Source organism: Macrobrachium rosenbergii, chromosome 1 (assembly GCF_040412425.1).
Source record: "Macrobrachium rosenbergii isolate ZJJX-2024 chromosome 1, ASM4041242v1, whole genome shotgun sequence".
Classification (NCBI taxonomy): Eukaryota; Metazoa; Arthropoda; class Malacostraca; order Decapoda; family Palaemonidae; genus Macrobrachium; species Macrobrachium rosenbergii.
Genome location: NC_089741.1, coordinates 38,861,822 through 38,885,532, shown reverse-complemented (window position 1 = coordinate 38,885,532; position 23,711 = coordinate 38,861,822). Strand labels below are relative to the sequence as shown.

Genomic DNA, 23,711 nt, shown 5'->3' with positions numbered 1-23,711 from the left:
TTCAGTCAAGTACCCTTGAGTATGCTTAAAGTACAGTAAATATTTGGGATCCAGTATGGGAGGTCAAATTTTGTAATTTATCTCAGTTGCACAATAGCAGATGTTTCACCTGTTGCTTTTCTTATCTTCACCTTTTACGATAAGCACCTTAACTTCACTTCCATGGCTTTCTTCTCAGATATTACAGATAAAGGAGGCTTCAGAGTATTGGAAATTTACCCTTAGTGCAGGTTTGACTCATTTTAGATTTGCTGTGAAAGGGCCAGCTTTGGAGGAATCATTGATCATCGTGTAATACCAAAAATCCCAATCCTTAGATCTGTTTCATTCACTTGGTTCTTCCAAAGACTTGTCATCGTTAATGCTTGTAGCTGTGAATGGGGTTATAAGTGATGTTTTATTTATAAGGGGTATAAATATCTTTTGTATCTTTTGGAGCAGATTTGTACAACACTGATATACTGGTAAAAATATTGCACAGGACTCTAGTCACCTATTGTGACCTTCAACTTAACTCTTAAGAAATTGTTGTTATTATCATAATCTAGTCCCTGATCGGTTGTTTTGATCAGTAGAAAACTTTGCCGTAGCCCCGAGGTTTCGCTCCCCAAAACATCGATCAGTTTCCCCTCAGATATAAAAAAAAATGAAACATTGTTCTGAACAGACTGGTCTCTCCAAAGCAACCAAAGGGACTGGGTTGCTTGTTTGTATGACAGCAATTCAACCTATGGTGTCTTTTATGATTGCTTGTACACTTGTTGATTGCGTACTTTTCCTTTTGTTCATTTAACGTTGTTACAGAGTATTTGGGGTTTTGTTGTGGGTGAGAGAAGGAATAAATTTGCGGGTCGTGTCGACCACTGTCTTGACGAAACCACTTTTCCTTCCGAACTTAGAGCAATACTTTATGTCTATGAAACCGTAATATTAAGGCTCAATGTTACCACTGAAAAAAGGAGAAGCCTAATAGAAATGAAAATTTCAAGATTAAAGTGTCCTATGCAAGGCTATCAAAAGATTATATACTTTTTAAGAAGTTTATGAACTCGATGAATCATTGCTAGTGTTGTGTTAGATTTTACATGTGATATGTGGAGGGACTAGTTAAATAAAAAGTAAAGTCTTTAACATTGTGATGTTCCATTAAAAGTGTATATCAGGTGGTGTGAGTATGACACAGCTGTTTTACCTAAACATTGTAGAATCTTATTTCTCTTCAGATGTATGATTAGAATGAGGCTGACTGAGAAATCAGTTCAGGAACCTGTTATTTTGTATCTAGAGAGAAATGTTGTCATTTAATGTAATGAGGAATACCAAGCTGGGATGAGATAGAAAGAGGGTAGACAAAATGAGAAAAAGACAACGTGCTGATAACAAATAAGATGCTGTATTGAGAAATTTTTGAAGTTACTTACAGTTTATGAAATGTGAATTTTTATTCTCTGTAAAAAGCAGACTGGCCACAGCAGACTGCAGCCGAAACCCCTTTGTTGGCTTCGATTCATGCTTTGTAAGGCCCAGTTATGACGCCGTGTAATATGATGTATTATGATGCTTGCCTCTACTACGTTTGTTTTTTATACTTTCACCGGACAGCAAGAAATATTGCATTAGGAATTGCTTCCATCCACTGTAAAGCAATGTTTCTTATCCTCGTGCATTGTCTGCTGAGCTTCATAACTACTGAGTAGTACGAGACTTACAGTAACAGTTTTGTGAGTGCTCTGCGTTTCGTAATTGTACGTGGATTAACTGAATGGAGGTATAGATTTTTAGGTTTCGATTCAAGGCCTCTTTTTGCCATGCAGTATCGCCTTGTGTTTTCGTCAACAGTTTTCTGATCACCTTGAAATTCAGGAAATATTTTATTCATGCCTGTTGATTTGCATTTTATAGGACATGTATTATAAAAATGGGAAGTGTAAAGAACATTTTAGTTACGAGGAAACATTTAATTTTGTATTTACCAGGGATGTGTACGGTATTGTCCATGTTTCAGTTCCGTCTGCCACAATGCATCTCAGGTTAGCTCAGTGCTGGAGTATCACAGGAAGAGCTTAAAGCAGCCTTGGCATGATCTTTCTATAGACTCGTAACTCCCAAATGCCCTTGAAAGTTTAGGACGTCATGACTTTATTGGTTCCGTGAAGAACTCATTTCCTACTCACCCTCACTTTTCAAATAAAAGAAGTCACTGCTACTTAGCAATTTGGTTACTCGAGACGGAGATCAGAAAAATCCTGAGCAGACCATCAGGGATATTTTTGGAATGACTGAAGTACAAACTTTTTTTTTATTCATCCTGCCTCTGTTCCTACTCTACTTTCACCTCTCATGGGCAAAAATCTTTTATGTAGTGACTTAGAGGGCTTTTGATTTGTACGAAAGGCATTTTATCTACGTAGGCTTTTATATAAGAAAGTTTTCCACTAACAAGTTTGGTCACTTCTTGACAACACGTTTCTAGTGTAACGTACATGATGAGGCAGAGTATCTTGAATTTGAGGGTAACTTCTTCTTTTTATTGTACAGTGATAAAGCAAGCTCTTAACCCTAGTTCAGAGTGTGGGGCTCTGTAATAATACGTACTAGGAATGTGTATTAGGAAAAGCAACTTCTCAAGGATGTTTTTGTTCATTCCCATTAACTTTTTTGTTTGTCTCTAGCTAAATTTTACTTACCCATACTATAAATAATTAATAATTGGTGAAACAGTTTGTTTGTTAGATATAAAATGTTAACTGTTCTAATCATGAAGATTATCCCAGTAAGTCTTGTTTGGGCAAGGTGATCTGGGTAAGTAATTAATCTGAGTAACTAATGTAACTGAAAAATTATGATTCTGTTTCCTTGATTTAATTTTTTTGTGTATACCTGTATTTTCTCATTTGTAATTATTAAAGCAACATGGGTAGTCCCTGCAAAAATATTTAGAAAAACATTACAAGCAGATCTCTTCTAGACCAGGGGTAATTTACAATAATAACTGAAGAATGTAAACTAAATATTTAAAGCATGGTCCATAAACAAGAGATTACCATACAGTGACAGAATTGTTACCATTTACCTTTTATTTGTGTGCTGTTTGATTTAAAAGGTGTCTTGTCAAAGAATGTTTTTAAGCCTTTAGCATTTGCAGTTATCACAGCCTACTAAGGTTCTCAGTAGACAGTGCTTGTCATTAATTTTGTATGCTTACAACCTTAAGATGCTGTTTTCAGATGGGATTAGGACATTTTGTGTGAAAAGCAACACCTCATTGTTCGAGAGAGAGAGAGAGAGAGAGAGAGAGAGAGAGAGAGAGAGAGAGAGAGAGAGAGTTTCATACAACTTTTATGTACCCTAATCTTTTGCCTTTTAACAAAGTTAAACAAAAGACAGGTTGCAGGGACTACCTGTGTTTGGGAGTTACAGAATTTTAAAAATGCCAAATCTGTAAACATTCTGAATAAGTATTAACTATAAGGGATGAGAAATGGGGTCTCTTATTACCCCCTGAAACCATATACTTAAGAAGAGGTTAATTTGCCATTCGTTTATGAAACATTTTGTAGACATAAGCATAAATGATTTTCATGGGAGGTTGAAAATAGCCTGGTTGTTGCAAGTTACTAGCCTACCTTTTAAGTTGGCTTGGTATGCAGGGGTTCGAGTTTAAAACTTCATTAATGGTAACTATAGTTTTAAAGCAGGCCAGCAAGATTTTGGCAGGTATTCCCCCTGAATGTCACGATTTTACAAAAAAAAATTTCCCTACCCACTGTCCTAGTATCAAAGACTGTTAAGTGCCGCTGATTACTTTACTGTAACTAATGCAGGTATTATGTATGGCCTTAACTTTGAATAAAGATTGGATCATACATATTAAATGTGTGTGGTGTGAACTTTAATTTTATAGTGAGTTGCTTTGAAATATACAATGTATCGTATTCCAACAATAACAAAACCGTTAAAACTAAGGTATCCAAAGTAATGTAAGTGCACACTGGTTCTATATATATACTATTTCTGCATGAGGTAACTTCTTGTTATACATAGGAGGAGAGTTCCCTTGTCATTCAGCGTGCTGTACATTAGGAAAGATGTCTAAGTGTGTGAAGTTATACAATGTGTCCGCTTAGGTCTTTGAGTCAGATATGCAGAGAGATGAAAATAAAATGCCTATTGCCTAAGGTGAGAAAGAGCGTGACAGGAATTCAGCTTGCATGGTCCAGTAGTCCACATCTTTAATTCGTGTTCAGGAACATTACATTTTCGTTTCGTGACGCCTTGTCGTCAGGTTTTGTGTCTTTGTTTGTCGCTTAGGAATTGCCGTACTCTTTGTCAAATACGATGAGACTTGTCTGTCGATATTCCAATTGAGGGATAATGAAAGATCTCGGCCAGCCTTTTTGTATTGTGATACGGTGACAAGGACAGCGTTATGAGTGTTGTGTGGCTTTCATGAAGCTTGCGTTAGTAGAAGCACCACAAGAATTTGATTGAAATCAAGGCTATTTTATGCTGTGAAATTCAAAGATCCATTTATTGTAGTCAAAGTCAAGTATGAATTGTAATGACCTAATTTTGTATCCTTATCTTCATTACACAGATTTTAATCTCCACTGTATGTATAGACCTTCTAACACCAATTAGAAACAGACATAGAAATCTGACTATTGTATGGATTGAAAACATCAGTGCATTGATTGTCATATTATTTGATCAGAATGTTCTGCCGCCACTACATTTTGAAGAGTGTCGACATTTCAGTAGTGTGCTATTCTCAGTATGTGAAATACATTATGCACTTTTTCTTGTTCGTTATGGTATTTGTATCAACTTTTGTGATGTCTAATGCATCTTGGCAGTTTTTTAATGTTAGGATGGAAAAAATGTTTTTAAAGAATCAGGACTGAATATATATATATATACTGTTTTGCTATTTAGTCATATCTTTCAAGTAGATTTGTAAGGAAAGCAGTGAGGACGTTGAAACAGTCAGGGGAAAACCACACAGTCGCAAAATCAGTACAATGATAAGCAGATTAGTAAAGCAAAGAAATTTGGATTCAACTCTGAAAAGAAAGGTCAAATCCAAACATTTTTGCCTTTTAACTTTTAAGTATGATTTTAAGAAAAGTTTTTTCTTGTTATACAAATCAGTCTTGTTGGTTTATTATACAAATCAGTCTTGTTAAACCAGGCGTGCTTTTGAGCTAACCTTGCTAACGCTGTAGTTTCATACATAGTGGCAGTCTTGTAGAACTATGCTGTAGTCAGTTTTAGAGATATGTCACCAGATCTGTTAATAATATTCTTAGTGAAATGAAATATTTTATCTGTCATTAAGCAAACATAGCCTAAAACTGGGAATAAGATGAAGAATCCATATTTTCACTTGGTTGTTGATCACGTTAGGAATAATCAGAAAATAAGAAACTATCGAGTTAATACTTAGGTATGGTAAATGTTAAGTCTTGAGTTTTAAACTAAATATGTGAAATTCAGACACTTAACCTTCTGTAATTTACAAAACCATTTGGCCTCGAAAAATCTTGTCTAAACAAACTTGTGCCATCAGCAGTTTTGTGTCATGTTGTCCAGTGTGTCGTCTTGAAGTTGACTACAGTGCCACTTCATGGTAACTGATAAATCATAGATGAGTTTCTAGGCTTCGTTGCTAAATTCATCAATTTTATGGTCAGTAAATCCCCAGTACAACCACAAATAGTATGTGCTTCTCTCATGTGCACAAATGCCAGTACAGCATATTTTAACCCTGCATTACTCCTACACTGTACTCCATAATTGCTGGTTACCCTTGCTGAACTTTACATTATCATGTTAATTTTTCCTTTTTGCAGTATTTCAGTATACAAATGACCTTGTTTCTTTGTGTACAGGAAGGAGAAAACAGTGTTTTAAGTGTACTGTATGCCCCTGTATGGACAGTGTATGATAATTTACAATCATGAACTAAAATACGTCATTGTATTATTATGAGAAATTCAACACAAATAGTAGTCATTTTTTCTATTCACAGACTCACTTAGCACCGATTCAACTCTGTCTCCTGGTAAATCACCCCACGTTTTATGGTGGTTGAATGATATAAAAAAAAAGGTGTCTTGAATCAAGATGTGTTAAGGCTATTGTTGAGGTGTTTGATGTGTTAAAAATAAAAATGTTCGTTTGTTAACACGGTTTCTAATAATCAATGCACAGGTGTTTTTAAAAAAGTACAGTATACAGTACTTAGTTCAACTATTTCGTAGGGTTTTGAAAAAAAGTATATGGTTTGTATTTTTACAAAGATTACTTATATGATACCGGATAATTTTCCATAGGTTTCCTAAATGTGCTTTAAATCATTTTTGAGAGTTTCTTGTAAGAATGTGTATAGAGAGACTGTTACAGTATATAGCTTGTGTTATGTCTGTACATATGTAATTTGGACTGTGCCAATGTTGAATGTAAATATATATATGAAGTGAAATCCTTTTGTTTCATCATCCTACCATGTAGTACTACTGATTGATGGAGTAATCTTTCTTTCCTCTTACAGTTTGATTTGTAATACATTATTTTTCTTTATATTTTTGCAGAAAAAAGGGCTTGAAATTGCAATAATTATTCTGGGCATTACTGACAACAGAAATATGTCATCCAAGGAACTGGCTCTTATGGATAGCAGGTACCAAGCTATAAAGCAGAATACATGTGTTACTGATCAGCCTATACGTAATTGGCATAAAAGCAACCGATATCTAGGTGAGCCCTGATTTAACTGTTGTTTATTATTATTATTATTATTATTATTATTATTATTATTATTATTATTATTATTATTATTATTATTATATTCAGAAGATAAACCCTTATTCATGTGGAATGACCCCATAAGGGCTAATTGACTTGATATTTAAGCTTCCAAAGAATAAGGCGTTCATTTGAAAGAATTACAAGACAATAGAAGATTCAGAAAGAAAAGATCAGTTATTAGAAAAGAAAAAAAATTAATAAATAGATAAAGATATAAAGAATGTATAAAATTACAAGGTGAATTGACTACAGGTAATAATGCATTTCATCTTGTCATGAACTTTTTGAGGTTCCAGTTGCACAGCTTCCTCAGGAAGACTGTTCCAGTCCAATAGTGTAAGGAAAGTATTTTTTTTTAAATAAAACATCTGATGGGAAACACTGGGATTTTGGAGTGAGGTGTCAGTTAACTTTCATAGGTTGAAAAAAAAAAAAAACTACTACCAAAGAGCAGGGGGCGCCATTTCGGATTTTTTGTTGGGGGGGGGCGGCGGCAAAGATGGTTTGCCCAGTGAAGCGAGCCTAATAGCCGAGTTTTTTTTGTTTTAAACTATTTTATGTGTTTTTGAAGCCACATGAGCAAGATGTTTCAGCAAAAATTATGTACTCCCACTGCTCTATGTTTTATCTCATCATCACGGGTAGCTAATAGACAGACAAAGATCAAGAAACATAATATTTCTGAGAAATTTTATTTATGATTGCACATTTAAAAAGAAAACATGCTGTTACTTCTTGGGGCTTGGGGTGAGGGGGCCAAGTTGAGGCTTTGGGGGGACCAAGTTGAGTCTTGAGGGGGCCAGTTGACGCCCCCAAAATGATGCACCTGCCAAAGAGATTAGGTTTAGCTGAAGGAGGGAGTGATTGGCTGGTAATTTTTGAAGAGCTTGGCTGGTAATTTTTGAAGAGCAACCTTTGATAGCGATTTGGGCAAACAGTGCTGACCCTTCACAGTTTTGGCATTTTGTAAGAAGTCTTTCAATATGCCTCATTATATAACGTGGAGCGCAAATAAGGACACCTTTAGGAACACTTACATCTCAAAAAAGGTTTCATTTTAGCAAGGCTACGTACAAAAAATAACAAGACAAATTGAAGCTAGATTCACTGACAGGTATTCTTCAGATAACCTTGTGAGGACAAAGGAAAAAAAAATTGTAAGAACACAAAGGGCCACAAAGTTTGGAAAAATTTTAAGTGGAGAATGTGGAAGGCTGGTGAGCCCTGACAAGAACTTTGCCAAGGTCTCTGCAGATCCCCTGCCATTTCATGTTGAAGAGATGTTTAAAAAGAACCTCAATTGTTCATTCTTAGGATTCCCGAAAGAATCATAAAGAAGAATACTTCAATCTGCCAGGAACAAAATTAACTCATTAATTCCTTGATTGTAAATAGAAAGGCCAAACTACTGTAGTTGTAATTACAGTATCGTGTTTTTTTTTTAAAGATAGGCCTACTAGGGATTTTGTGAGAGAATTTATTTACCAGGACATTAAATGTTCAAGGTAGATTGGATAGAGAAAGTGTATTGCCGTACAATAGAAAAAAAAAATCCTGACAAATAGGATATAGTGCCAAGAATGATTTAAGAGTTAAAAATAATTAAATAGAAATAAAGTTAAACCATTTGTTCGTTAGCAAACTTCATGAGAAATGAAGAATGGATCTCAATTGCCTTATGGGCTGTATTCTTTATCAATAATCTTCAAAAAATTAAAATTTCCTGGGGAACCCCCCAGCTCATTTTGACGTCAGTTCATCTCATGCGGTACAGTGTAGTCATTACTTAAGGTTCTTTGCAGCGTGCCTTCATCCCCTAGCAACAACAACTTTTGTTCCTTTTACTGTACCTCCTTTCATATTCTTTTTCTTCCATCTTACTTGCCACCCTCTCCTAACAATTAATTCATAGTGCAACTGCGAGGTTTTCCTCCTGTTACACCTTTCAAACCTTTTACTGTCAATTTCCGTTTCAGCGCTGAATGACGTAAGTCCCAGTGCTTGGCCTTGGGCCTAAATTATATATTCAGCTTAACTCAATTCCTGTGGAACCTTCATCTTACTGAAAAGTTTAACTCTTCCTTCACAAACTGAAAATTGTGAGAAATCTATTTACTTTTATCCTGCCAGATTGCCCCCTTTTTTTTTTTGCTGGTAGGCCTACATAACGTACATTAAAAAGCAACTTTTATCAAAATCATTGCCTTTTAAGAAGTAAGGGTTGGGTCCAGCATAGGCAGTTGCTAGACCATACATATGTTGGATCCAGCTCAGGAAGTTACTAGACCATACATATGTTGGATCCAGCACAGGAAGTAAACCATACATAAGTTAGATTCAGTACAGGCAGGGGCTAGACCATACATATGTTGGAGCCAGCATAGGCAGGGACTACACCATACATATATTGAATCCAGTATAGGCGGTTTCTGAACCATACATAAGTTAGAGCCAGTATAGGCGGGGCCTAGACCATACATATGTTAGATCCAGCATAGGCGGTTTCCGAACCATACATAAGTTAGATCCAGCATATGCAGGGGCTAGACCATACATATGTTAGATCCAGCATAGGCGGTTTCTGAACCATACATAAGTTAGATCCAGTACAGGCAGGGGCTAGACATACATATTATGTTGGACCCAGCATAAGCACTTGCTAGCTAGACCATACATATGTTCCATGACGAGTTTAATGGTAAATACTTATTTATAGAATAAAGGATATCGAAAGTAATAATCATATATTTTTTAAAATATATTTTCTGTAAATATTAAAAAAAATACGCATTAATTCAAGCGATAGGTATTTATATATAAACAATGCACGCATGTGCACCAAAAATTGAGCCTAAGAAAATATTTAAAATGTAAAATAAAACTGATTCGGTTTATTATTATTATTATTATTATTATTATTATTATTATTATTATTATTATTATTATTATTATTATTATTACCAAGCCACTTCTGCATTACAAAACAGACAATTTTTGATACAGAAGAATCTTAGTGACCGAGTGCATGGGGAGGGTAGGGTGGGGGCAGGGGTGGGAAGACCGAGAGCCGTTATTATTATGACAGCACACGAGAGAGAGAGAGAGAGAGAGAGAGAGAGAGAGAGAGAGAGAGAGAGAGAGAGAGAGAAGTCAGGGTTACCAGCATTTGCGTCCTTCAGTTTCGCGTGTGGCGGGGTTGGTAAAGTACAGAAGTAGTTGTGCTGGAATAAGGCGTGAGAGACACACGTGCGTGTGTGTGTGGTGCTGGAACCTTTTTTGACAGTAGGACAGATCATAAAGTCTTTTAAAAGAGAAGTTGTGATTTTACGATTGTGGAAATGTGCAATGAATGAGAGGTTGTAGTTGTGAAATGTGTTTTGTTTTAAAGTGAGATTTTTGAATATTAAAAGATTTATTGGTGAAGTTTTTAATTTTAACGTGAAAAGTGAACACGAAAGTTTGAAGAAATAATTGACAATAAATTTGAATTATATATATATATATATATATATATATATATATATATATATATATATATATATATATATATATATATATATATATATATATATATATATATATATATGTATATATACATACATACATATATATATATATATATATATATATATACAGTATATATATATATACATATTATAGTGCCTGTATGAAATATGAATAGATATTTGTAAACATTCATTTTCCCACGTTATTCATGCGTGCAGAATTGCGTCAACGTGCGTTACAAACATGCTCTCTCTCTCTCTCTCTCCTCTCTCTCTCTCTCTCTACTCTCTCTCTCTCTCTCTCTCTATATATATATATATATATATATATATATATATATATATATATAGTTTACTGTCATATGCATACTTTAACTACAAACTTCATATATCTACACCAAAGGGTTCTCAAAAGCTTGACATGCACTTCACCATATTAAGGTCCTTCCTCTCCAATACCTTTTCCATCCATCTGTCTAACCCTATCTGTCTTTTTTTTTTATCTTTATCTTTTTTGCTTCACCTACTCCGTAACTCTTCAGTCATCCTGTCATCCTACAATTATTCTTCTCATTGACTCCCAAATACTTCTCTACTCTTCCAGGATCCTTGGCAACGTTCATTGCCCATTTTCTTGGTTTCCACATTTCTCTCTCTCTCTCTCTCTCTCTCTCTCTCTCTCTCTCTATATATATATATATATATATACATACATACATACATACATACATACATATGTACTTTGCAATTATATATATATTATATATATATATATATATATATATACATATATATAAAATTATATAGTACACACACATACATACCCAAAAAACAAGCGGCGTGCTAAGAGAAAATGTCTAAAAAAAAGCTGACATTAACAAATGTGGGATCTACAGTTTACAGACTTAGAAACTGCATCAGTACCTAGGCCTAGGCCTTCAATAGACTAGGCGATAGTTAAAATGGTAATTTGGCATTTACGTAGTGAAATACCCTATGGAGCAATTTGCTGTTGAATACATAACTTCGTAAAAATTAGTCTTATAAAGGTGATTTCCAACATGCCCACCACATTGGATTATACATAGTGCGCAGCATGCACTAGGCCTAGTTTGCCGGAATCATTTCATTTGCTCTCCCTTTACATTTGTCAGTAAACTTATACATAAAAGGTGATAAGAGCTGATATCTTACAAGGTTCGTAATCACTGATAGACTACATGTACTCCATTTAAATTTGTGAATAATTGCGAATTTGTACCACTAATTATCGATTTCAGAGTATCAGAACTGCCAACACTCCCGTAAAAAGATGCATATAGCATTTGTACTTGATTGTCTCATCCCCTCGAAGATCAGTGATGCTTAAGAGCGTAATACTGTTTTTATATAAAATTTTACTGATCATTGCATACGTAACGCTAGAATGCATCTGTTTTAACTTAAAAGTGAAAGTTCATAACCTGCACGGTTTGTGATTCTGACATAATCGGAAAGGAACCTTTAGTTTGTTGCTTTTTTATATGAAAATGGCTGTTTACCATGTTTATATTCTTTTATATGATTTTGTGAGGGACGAAGGTAAACTATCATGAGGAAAATACACTTGTCATTTTAAAAGAAAAATAGGAAGGTTTTGTTACTAGGGTATAGGCCTATTCTTTTATTCCTTAATCCAGAGTTGTAATCTTCAGTTTGGAACAGTCTTAGGCTTTCCTTGCCTCTCTCTCTCTCTCTCTCTCTCTCTCTCTCTCTCTCTCTCTCTCTCTCTCTCTCTCTCTCTCTCTCTCTCTCTCTCCAGGACAAGCACTGAACAATGTGAGAACATTTTAAAGAAGCAAAGGCTGAATATGCGTATTTGTCTTCATAATTATATGTAAGATCGAGCGATTGCTACTGTGAGATAAGAGTTATAGAGGAAATAGTTCACCTTGATAAGATCCTTATCGGATGCAGATGAGGAGAAGTGTCGTTTGCTTAATATTGTTATATTAAAAACAATGAGATTAATAAAATGTGGGCCTTTTATCTCCACTTATGTCTGGAACGCTGTAGGTTATAATTTTAAGGTTTTGTTTGAGACATTTATCTTAAGTGGGTTGGACTAGGATTATCAAGATTAGTTTAGGTGTTAGATTAGAGACGATCTACGGTTATTCTTGATGAGTACATATGTTGTATTTCCATGTAAATGTATAATCATACAGTTGATAAAGCTATTGATTCTAAGGGGTACGTAACCACCGGCCCTCACAAAAAAGACATCTGTGAATAGAAGAAATATTTGACTGGATTTAACTACCCTAAGAAGAGAAACAAAATCAGCTATGAACAGAAAGATTGTATTGACAAGTAATGTTGTGATTTGATTACCGGACGGTAGTTAACTGCCTAACCACCTTGTTTGAAAGTTTAACGGCCGTTTCCAGCTTCACTGAAAGTAATTCGATACAGCGTTTTTCATCCTGAATTAGACTGATTTATCATTATGGAAAATGTTCTTGGTTTTTGGTTAGCGTTATATGATGGTAATTGTGAAATGTGACAGTGACACAGTGAACGCTTGATCAAATTCTCGGGCATAGCCAGTTTTCAGTTTACATAAAAAAGAAAGTTTGACTTATAGGTCTAATAAAAGAAAATTGTTTGATGTTAACTGCTGGTTTCCATATTTGTATAGCTACTGAATCGTCCACGAGTGAAAGAAAAGGTTTAACGTAAGAAATAAAAATTGTTTCAGAAAAAGGATAGAGGTTGGGAATCCTAAGTGCAAAAGAAGGCCTTGATCGACATCCTAGTACCCTACAGGAGGAACTCTTGAGGACGTCTTCAGCCGAGGATCACGTACGAGACAGGAATGTTTCCTAGACCGATTTAGGCGAAGAAATCCTGCACCTCACTTAATCACATGGGTTGCATCTCACGTAAGTGTTCAACTTTTTTATTATATATACTTTTTTGTAGTGGAATGCAGTTGTTTAATTGTTTGTAGACGTGAGTTAACATTATCCGTGTGGTTTTTTTTTCTCGCTTTTGAAAAAAATCAAGTGAATATTGTGCCTATGTTTGAAGAAAAAAATATTGGTCTATGTTTATAGAAAGCGCGAATACATGTGGCCAAGGTGGAAGGTATGACAGTGTCATTTTAATGGGGAGAACTTGTTGCTTTCAAGGTTTTGGTAGTTTTAGAAAATGCTCGATTATGATTTTCCGATTTTATCTAGTTTTTTTTCTTTTCGCGTAGTGGTTTCATCAACGCGACGGTGTAAGTGTGGAAGGCTGAGTGATAAATATTTTAATTGAAGTAGTTTTTGCAGGAAACGGATACACGAAACAATATCATTATGTAATTAAATGAAATTTTACTAGTAGACTGATACAGACTGTTCAGTCATTTGATGAGACTGTAGGTTTGTATATATTTCGTATTATGGTATTTTTATATTAGTTGGCGTTAATCCTTTGCACATGCACAAAAATTAGTCTTGCCTGTCCGGCCTCATTGTGACTCATTGGTCTATTTGACACATGGATAACTTCTGTGAAGTGGTTGCGATATAGCCTATGCTAAATTGTGATTTTTATAATTCATATTATCAGTTATTAATTCCAAATTATTAGCAGAAATAGTATCAGTTTACCTGCGGCTTTTGTGACGCTAGACGATGCCGACTTAATGTATAATTTTAAGTTTTGTTAAAGAAATCGATCTAAATTATCTTGTATATGCCCTGAGTGAGAAGTAAATGATTTCTCAGGCTGTAAAAAAACATTTTTGAAAGAGGAGCTCCCACTGGAGACACTGCTCTCTCTCTCTCTCTCTCTCTCTCTCTCTCTCTCTCTCTCTCTCTCTCTCTCTCTCTCTCTCTCTCTCTTCTTTCCTTAGATATATTTATATTCGTATACCTGCTTCTCCATTTGTCTTTTCCTTCCTTGATAAAACCAGACTTCAGATTCAGCTGTCAAATCGTGACGAAGCAAATGCTTCTACGTTGCGCCTCGTCAGTAAACCGGCTCTCGATTTCGCACTAGATTTTACAGAAATGTCGAAATTGTTACAGATGAGCTTTAGATAAGCTCACAGACCGACTGTGTTTTTGTTATTATAAATTTCGTTGTTGGATGTCGTGTTTCCAGTCATGGAGAAGGCATAAACTAAATCATATAAGAGAGAAATACCAGGAAGTGTTCGGAGCTTAGGCTACGCACAGATGTTGACAATTTTTTTCTTCTGCGTGATTCATGTGAGCGTTTCTTTAGTACTATGTGTGATGGCGAATGGCTTTTCGTCTTACCGAGATGTGTATTACGCTGATTTTGGCAAATAGTTATTTTCGGTGTCAGTGACCCTCGTTGTTGTGACACCCGGAAAGTTTAAACCAGTCTGTCGACCATTCGTTAACCTGAAGTCGAAAGGCGCGTCATTTTTTGGTCTGAGTCTCATGAGTGACTCGTAATATTTTGACCAGATCAAATGCAGTTGTTTTTTTCTGTTACAAAAAGTGAATTTTTTTTCCTCATTTCGCGCAACAACTTCCTGGTTCTCTGATTAATTAATTTCTTTCTGATTAATTAATTTCTCTCTCTCTCTCTCTCTCTCTCTCTCTCTCTCTCTCTCTCTCTCTCTCTCTCTCTCTCTCTCGGGAGAAAATGTCGCCTATAAAATTCTCTCGTTTGTTGAATAGCGAATTGATCTGTTAATTTGTTCCGGAAAACGTGTCTCCTTCAGTCTCTGTAGGCCTAATTGTTTTCATAAATTCATTACTTGGCCTATTGGATTCTCATAATCACCCAGTGACGCCCATACTAGACTCAGGTTTCCCTAGAGTTACTGTGAAATGCCTTACTGTAGTTTATATTTTGCTTCCAGCATCAATATGACGTTCACGGTGATTTGTCTGCGCATTTCTGGAAACGGTTAAAACCCGGGATTTCTCGTCAAAGCGCGTGCGCACGCGCCGGCGCGCTCGTTTCCGTCCGTTGGTCAAATCTTACGTTAAGGTTCCCCATGGTAGTACTATTGATGGAGCTTATGAAATTTCCGTGCTGGTGGATCTTGCACTGAATTCTCCTGTAATATTTTGAGTTGTGGGGCTCATATGTATGTATGTGTGTGTGTATACTGTATGTATGTATGTTTGTAAGCTCCATACACGGAAATACTCGGCGCGTTTCTGAAAATCATCTAATCTGCTCGACCGCAAACATTTTGGCGGACGCTACCAGCAGCCGACCGCAGAGTGAAAGTGACCCAGGAACTCATTCTTGATTTCATATGATTTTGCTGATCATCTTTGACAACCTCATTGAAAAAAAAAATCGTTTCTCATTCTCACATGGGCATTGTTTCATGTTTTTACAGTAGGTTTGTAACATAATTTTTACAGTAAGTTTGTCGTTTATTAGTTCGTTATGTTAAAGTAGGTCTAGGTTTGTAAAACTTGCAGTGATGAAGAGATTTGATATGATTGGTGATCAATTCTATGCGACTATCGACTCCTAAAGTTATTTATAACTATTTTTTTTTATAAGTAAAATCAACTTTACACGATAACCTAAGTAATAACTTTACCCATGAAAGACATTTGGCGGAATTTCCACAGAGGCCCTTGGCGTCGCACGGCTTTGGGGCCAAATAGGCCGAGGGTATATATATCAAATCTAGTATATATGGCCTTAATAATTTCACTTCCAAAGGACGTTTTGATATCCGGAGTGAAATAGATAATTGTGTGGGCCATGGATGGTTGCTGAAGAATACAATTTAGAGGATTGTAGGACGGGTAACTGCAACAATAGACCAATCGGTCTACTCTGTACGCATCCTTATTACGAGAAGTGAAGTTTATGTTGATACTGATTTGGACTGAATACTGTGATTTTGCACTTTCTGTTCACAGGAACCTCATTTATTACTGTTTGCTTTGATTAAAATTAAAGCCTTGCACTATACTTTATAGAAACTTGATGTATATAAGAGCGGTATAGGCAAGTTTTAGTTGCATAGTACGTTTTAGTTTTCTGTAAAAGAAAACTGTTGTGCCGACTTTGTCTGTCCGTCCGCACTTTAATTCTGTCCGCCCTCAGATCTTAAAAAAACTACTGAGGCTAGAGGGCTGCAAATTGGTATGTTGATCATCCACCCTCCAATAATTAAACGCCTGCAGAATGCAGCCCTCTAACCTCAGTATTTTTTAATTTTAGGGTTAAAGTTAGCCATGACCGTACTTCTGGCACCGCCATAAATACCAACAACTCAGGCCACCACCGGCCCGTGGCTGAGTTTCATGGGCCGCGGCTAAACAGAAAACTCGATTGCGCCGAAGAAACTCCGGCGCATTTTTTACTTGTTTATGTTTTGGTAACAATTTTGCAAAAAACCTTAGTCTCATCACGAAAGAAGCCTAGGCCTAGTTGCCAAGTTCTAAGTACAAGGTTTTTTATTTATTTATTTTTATTTTTTATTTAAATATTTATTAATAACAATTCATTCCCCGTTTTCACTCATTTGAATTCGCCCAAATTTTTAATAAAATAAGGCCTACTCATTGCGAAGGAACCTTAGGTTGCCAAGTTGCAGTACAAAGTTTGTCTGTACCATCAGAGGCGCTGGTGACGACAGGATAAGCCTCATTGAGTCCCGCCGATGACATTTAAAAAGGGCTCGTTGGCTAACAATCGTCACCACGAAGGAGGGACTTGACCTGGAGGCGGGGAAGGGGAAGGGGGGAGGAGGTGGAGGAATGGGAAGGGGTAAGGGGGTGAAAGGGAGGGGGAAGGCAAGGTAATGTAGTCGAGAGATGAAAATTTTCATTTCGTGTAGATGGGTTAGTTTTTCTTTCTTTGTTTCTTTTCTTCTTCTTCTTCTTCTTCTTCTTCTTCATCTTCTTCTTCTTCTTCTTCTTTCTTCTTCTTCTTCTTCTTCTTCTTCTTCTTCTTCTTTGAGGCTTTCTCTGGTTTTTGCAGTTCTTTAACTTTTTCCCACGGGCTTTTTTTTCTTGGGAAGCTGACTTTTCGAGTTATTGGACATTTTTGTTTAATAATAATAATAATAATAATAATAATAATAATAATAATAATAATAATAATAATAATAATAATAATAATAATAATGACAAGGTTTCACCCCCCTTCCATCTCCCATTTTGAAGTCTTGCCCACAAAACAAATATGAGTAAAATAACTTAGGAGATTTGCAAGAAATAAAGCACAAATCTCTTGCAATTTGTCCTTTGATGATATAAATAAGGACATCGGTCTATTTAAAGACAGGAAATTCCGTTGCAGCGAATCGGCGGTTTAGAATTCATCCATCAGAAAATAATTCGCGTGTGAAATTGTGCGTGCACATGTATACATAGTATTGTTTCTTTTGTATGCCGTTTTCAATAGCGTCCTTGAAATGGAGTTGGTGATACTGTGGGACTAATTCTTTCTTGAGGGCGTAATTTTTGTGGCGACTTTTCACAGAACAGTTTAGGTTCTGAAATGTAGGCAATTTAAAAATACGCTCAGTAGGAAGTGGGTTGATTTTGGCGAAATCTCTCTCTCTCTCTCTCTCTCTCTCTCTCTCCTCTCTCTCTCTCTCTCTCTCTCTCTCTCTCTCTCTCTCTCTCTCTCTCTCTCTATAGTATAGCCAGAACACATTTTGGTAAAGTAGGCCTAAAAATTTACTCTCTGTTCATACGATGAACCTATGAGTCAGTTCGATGTATTCATTTGTGTATTTATTTTTAACTTCATAATTCATTTTTACATAGTATCACGGATCTTTTTTTTTTATACATAGTGTCTTTTTTCATTGGTGATCACGCATCGGCACTGGAGGCCAAATGCGAAAATATTCTTGCTCTCGTAAACCACAAGAGGAGACTTTTCACTGTCATGTTCACTGTCTAGTGGATATGTGGCCACGCCCTTCACATAGTCATGAGAGAACCAAGGAAGGATAAAGGCTAAGGAAATAAATTATGGCTGAATAAGACTTCAGTCTTTTTGAATAAATTTACAATGAGCTCATTTTTTTTTTAGTTTTCTGTACGAACTTTTTCTGTCCGCCCTCAGATCTTAAAAACTACTGAGACTAGAGGGTTGCAAATTGGTATGTTGATCATCACCCTCCAATCATCAAACGTACCAAATTGCAGCCCTCTGGTCTCAATGACCCTATTTATTGGATTAAAGTTAACCATATTCGTGCCTCTGGCAGCGATATAGGATAGGCCACCACCGGGCCGTGGTTAAGGTTTCACGGGCTGCGTCTCATACAGCATTATACCGAGACCACCGAAAGAGAGACCTATTTTCGGTGGCCTTGAGCATACGCTGTAGCGGCTCTACAGAAAACTCGTTTCTTTGGCGCATTTTTTGCTTGTTTTTCTGGCTAACACCGTAATGATTTTATGGCTGAATGAAACATTTAAACGGAAAACTTCAAAGAAGGTGTAATTTGATTATAAAACTTCAGTCTGCTTTGAATAGATGCACAAAGAGTTCCACTTCAATCTTCTTTCTGGGATGTGGACTGGAAGGGTAATAATTCACTGGGTCCTGGCGCAACCTTTAGGCCTAGTGGGGCTGAGAAATCAGTTTAACCGTAGTTCCTGGTTTTTGAGGATTCCGTGTAATGTTACGCTTAAGTAGCTACTAACTGTAATTATAATGTATACTTTATGCAACACGCCATACATCTGTAGTAGCACATTCTTCTCCTTTCTCTGCATCTTTTCCCACCTCTATGTGGGGTCGATGTTCCTGACAGCTTTCCCCCACCTGGCTCGGTCAAACACGTCGTCCTCAGACAATTGTTTGTCTCTCAGGAGTTCTCTGACTACATCCATCCACCTTCTTAGCTTCTTCGGTCTTCCTCTAGCTCTCCCACCAGGCGCTGTGGTAGCATATTTATTATATGTTTATTATATACACGTAGAATTGCATATCTTGACCGTTGATAGCACCTTTTTGAGGAATAAATTTTACGTTATACAGCCTCTTGTCAGGTGGGCTGTCTTTAGTGAAGGAAGATCATTAATTGTTTTTCCAAAATGTCGCATTGTTTTTTTCAATTGTTTATGGGCTTTGCGTTATATACATACACAAAGTGCACCGATGCAGCAGAGACTAGAGTTGTTTTTGTTAAATCAAGCAGACTTTGTAATTTAAGCAGTTTACGTTATGCCATTTTTATTTTTTACTTCTTGACAGTTTAGTCAGAAGGTCGTTTCACATGAAGCGAGCCTTGTGCTGGCACGGGCTCTTGCTCTAGGCCCATAAAACGAAGGTTGATACGAATATAAACATGTTTTATAGGCATCTTTAGTGGCTTAAACGGTTTCAACTGCTAATTCTTCAACACACTTACACATTTCTTTTATTTGTGCGTTTACTGTTCCGTCGGTGAGTGTCATAACGACTTGATTTGGTTTATAAAAATTCGACAGTGAAACGAGCTAAAAATTCGACAGTGAAACGAGCTGGAGTTGGAGTGGTTGGACAGCAAGATTGAAGAACGGAAGCGGGAATGGAGGTAAAGTAAAAGGCTAAAATAAAGTGGGGTGCAGATATTGGCCTAAGGGACGCTACAAACGTCAAGTAACATAACGTTAAGGCAGCTTTTCATAGTACCATGTCCCCCGAGAACTGAAATATGCTTAGGAAGCGGGAATGGAGGTAAAGTAAAAGGATTGAAAAAGTGAGGAGCAGCTATTGGCCTAAGGGACGCAGAAAATAACCTGTAGTAATGCCTACAGTGCACCGCGTAACAACGCAAAGGCAGCTTCCCACAGTACCATAAGGGGTCAGTAATACGCTTGTCGTTGTTCATCTGTGACCCAATTTTTCCCCTAGGCTAATATGCATATTCTCAGTGGATCAGCGAGTGGTACTAACCACCAGCGCGCTTCTGGGGTTTGTCGATATGCTCTTGGGGTTTTGTCATGCTTTAGAAGGAAGCCAGAGTTTGTCATTATTCCGCCAGAGTTTGTCATTATTCCGCTCCCTGATTGTCACATTGGCTGGTCTCTTCTTGTTATACCGTGCTTGTGTTGTTTTGAAGCAAGCTGGAAATATATTGATTTTTTCCACTCCGTGTGTGAAAATGAGTACTGGTTTCATTTCTGTCTGAAATCTTACTGTACTGGCTTCCACTACAGAACTGAATTGGAAACAAATAAACAGGGAAATGAAGAAAGATAAATAAGTAATTTTGTTTAGTCTGTAATTACTTATCTTTTTTATGTTGTAGTTTTATTTTCTTCAAGCTTATTGTTAATTCAAAACGATTTTATTTCATTATTTAATAAGTATTACTTGCTTGCAACCTATTTTTATTTCATTTATGACTTTATTCTTTTATTAGAGTTCCTTTTTCTTATCCTTTATATGGCGTGTTCTTCTAGTCTGTTCATTAATTCCATTCTTTCAATTTCTGTCCTTCCATTCTTTTTTATTTCCATCTATCCCATTTTACCTTACCATCAGTAGTGCCTTTCGGTCTTAATTTTCCTGAAGCCATTGCCTCCAGGTTAAAGTAATTTAGCCACTGATTGATTGAATGACGTCTGCGCTCACAATTTGGTGGAGAGAGAGAGAGAGAGAGAGAGAGAGAGAGAGAGAGGAATATCGTGTTGTGGTACATGAGAGTAATGCGGTCCAGAACTGAATGGGTTAATCAGCTAAGTCTGTGGGTGTCAGTGCTCTCTCTCTCTCTCTCTCTCTCTCTCTCTCTCTCTCTCTCTCTCTCTCTCTCTCTCTCTCTTTCAGTCGGTCTATATACAAGATATCAAAACATGGTATTTCTACTAGTACCAGTAATCATGACTCCATCGAATATAAATGCCCATGGTGTGTACACACCTTATGCCATCCTATCTCTCTTCCTCGTACTTCCTCCTCCACTCCTCACCCGCACCACATCGAGCCCCATTCTGACCCTAGTCTTAGGAGCCATCGGGCCTCGGCACTGCCCTTTCAATATATTTCGAAAAAGGGAAGCCCTCAGTCAGTTACGAATTCTCCCAGGTTTATGTGCGATGGAGAACCTCTCTCTCTCTCTCTCTCTCTCTCTCTCTCTCTCTAGTAAATATCATTTCGTGCAAGCTCCGATTCGCACACAATGTCAGGAAGGAGTCACGACTTAAGTAATAGTCTAAAGCAAATTGGACTATTATCGTATTTACTTGTCCTTTTCCTTCCGCTACGCTATTCTCTCTCTCTCTCTCTCTCTCTCTCTCTCTCTCTCTCTCTCTCTCTCTCTCTCTCTCTCTCTCTGTTTTGCCATGACAACGCGCCGAGAGAGAGAGAAGGAGAAAGAAAATCCATTCCTTAGAGGCCTAGACCAAGATGCCTTCGTTGTTTCTTCGTATGTGCTGGCCTGCAGTGGTTTGAGAGAGGAGGCTGGCCCGGGTTGGAAGACGGCAGTAAAAGATCAGTTACCGCACTTTTGGCTTATTAGTAAGCATCACTCGCTTTTAATCTGTGGACATATTGATTTTATGGAGATATATTCCTCAAGGATCCTCAGGATTGTCTAAAACTTAGCATAGGACTATATTCACCGGCCGTACCCACTAAACTTCCCTATATTATTATAAGGTAACCCTATATTATTTTAAGGTAACTGTGAATGGAAAATTATTGTTTATACCGTAACGAAAAATGTGACGTCATGGAAGCAATGTTGACCAAAAAACTGGAATCTTTTTCTGGTTATTTTAGTCGATTTTTGTTTGATAAAGTTTTATGGCTCTTTATAGGCCTACTGCTTTCCTACATAGGACTAATGCTGCCTTCTTCTACCTTACCTTGCTGTGACGTCACGAAAGCCATCTTTGCCAAAGAAACCGGAACGTTTATCTTGCTATTATAGTCGATTTTTGTTTGGGAATAATTGATGGCTCTTTTGTAGGCCTATTGCTTCCCTACGTAGGACTAATGCTGCCATTTCTTTCATTGCTGCTGTTGCCCTTCCCCCTACCCCTCCTTTCTCCCTCTCTCCTAACCCCCTCTTTTCTCCCTCTCTCCTAACCCCCTCCTTTCTCCTTCTCTCTACTAACCCCCTCCTTTCTCCCTTTCTCTTAACCCCCTCCCCCGGTGTCCCAAACGCGTCGACGACGATTAAGTCTAAAATGGGACTTCGGTGTCCTGTCCCAGAACGATCCGCTACGATCTCGCGTGACGCCACGGTGATGTAACTCCTTGAATAATCGCCATGCAGTCTCTGTCACGGTGATTATTGCAAGCGTCGGAGCTGCACACACATGCACACACACACAAATCGAGAATTCCGTAACCTTTTATTTTTTTTCTGTCAAGGACGTGCTTGCGCACGCATGGATATTACAGTATTCAGTTGCGCGCGTAACCACGTTTCTATAGCAAAGGGATTATTTGCAGTTTTCCAGTTTCCTGTCATTGGATGAATTACTTGTTCCAGTTTCAATGGCGAATTTAGGATTGTCATGTTTGTGTTGCAGGGTGGTTGGAATCCTACGGCCATTTTTAAAGGAGAAGCGGCGAATTTTAAAAGCAAGATGGCGGAGAGATTTGCTTTGACCTTTTCTTGAATAGGGTTACCTGAGTTCGTAAATTGATTTAAAAGGGATGCTTTTTTATCAGTATTGTTACCAGATGCTGAGGGTTATAATTGGTTATAATCTGTTCCTGCTAAAGGTTATAACTTGTTAGCTTCTACCAGTTCTGTGGGTGTAGACGGCAATCTGGTCAAGTCGTTCTACATAGACCTATGGATGTTGCCAAACCACAGAAAAGTTTCTATACAGGGTTACTTTCTGAAGTCAGCTATTAAATACTTATAGTTTGGTCTCTTACGCCTTGACGTCAGTGTCGAGTTGTCGAATAAACACTTGACATGGTCGAATCAGTTACAAGCCTGGGTTGGTTCATGTAGACCTCCGGACGTTGCCAAAACACAAAAGATTCTATTTGGGGTTACATTTTGAAATGAACAGTTAGATACTAATAATTCTGTCTCTTATGCTTTGATGTCAGTGTCGAGTTGTCGAACAGGCACTCAAAACGGTCGAATCAGTTAAAATCTAGTTAAAATGTGGCCTCGCGTAGACCTATGTATGTTGCCAAACCGCAAAAAAAAAAAAAATGGAGTTACGTTCTGAAGTAATTAAATATTCGTAATTCGTTCTCTTACGCTTTGATGTCATTGTCGAGCTGTCGAACAAATACTTTGCACGGTCGAATCAGTTAAAATCTGGCCTCGTGTAGACATGGATTCTGCCAAACCTCAAGAACAGATTATGGAGTTACGTTCTGAATCAACAGTTAAATTCGTACTCATAACTTGGTTCCATTACGCCTTGATGTCAGTGTCGAGTGTGTCGAACAAATACTCAACACGGTCGAATCAGTTAAAAATCAGTC

At 37.1% G+C, this 23,711-nt stretch overlaps 1 protein-coding gene across 1 annotated transcript in view; it reads left to right on the top strand.

Moving 5' to 3' along the window:
• Positions 1-12,996: 12,996 nt before the first annotated feature.
• Positions 12,997-23,711, top strand: part of LOC136852988 (uncharacterized) — a 229,540-nt gene continuing 218,825 nt past the window's right edge. Inside the window, exon 1 of the mRNA XM_067128663.1 lies at positions 12,997-13,240. The gene's annotated coding sequence lies outside the window, so the exon portion shown is untranslated. The remainder of the gene's footprint in view (positions 13,241-23,711) is intronic.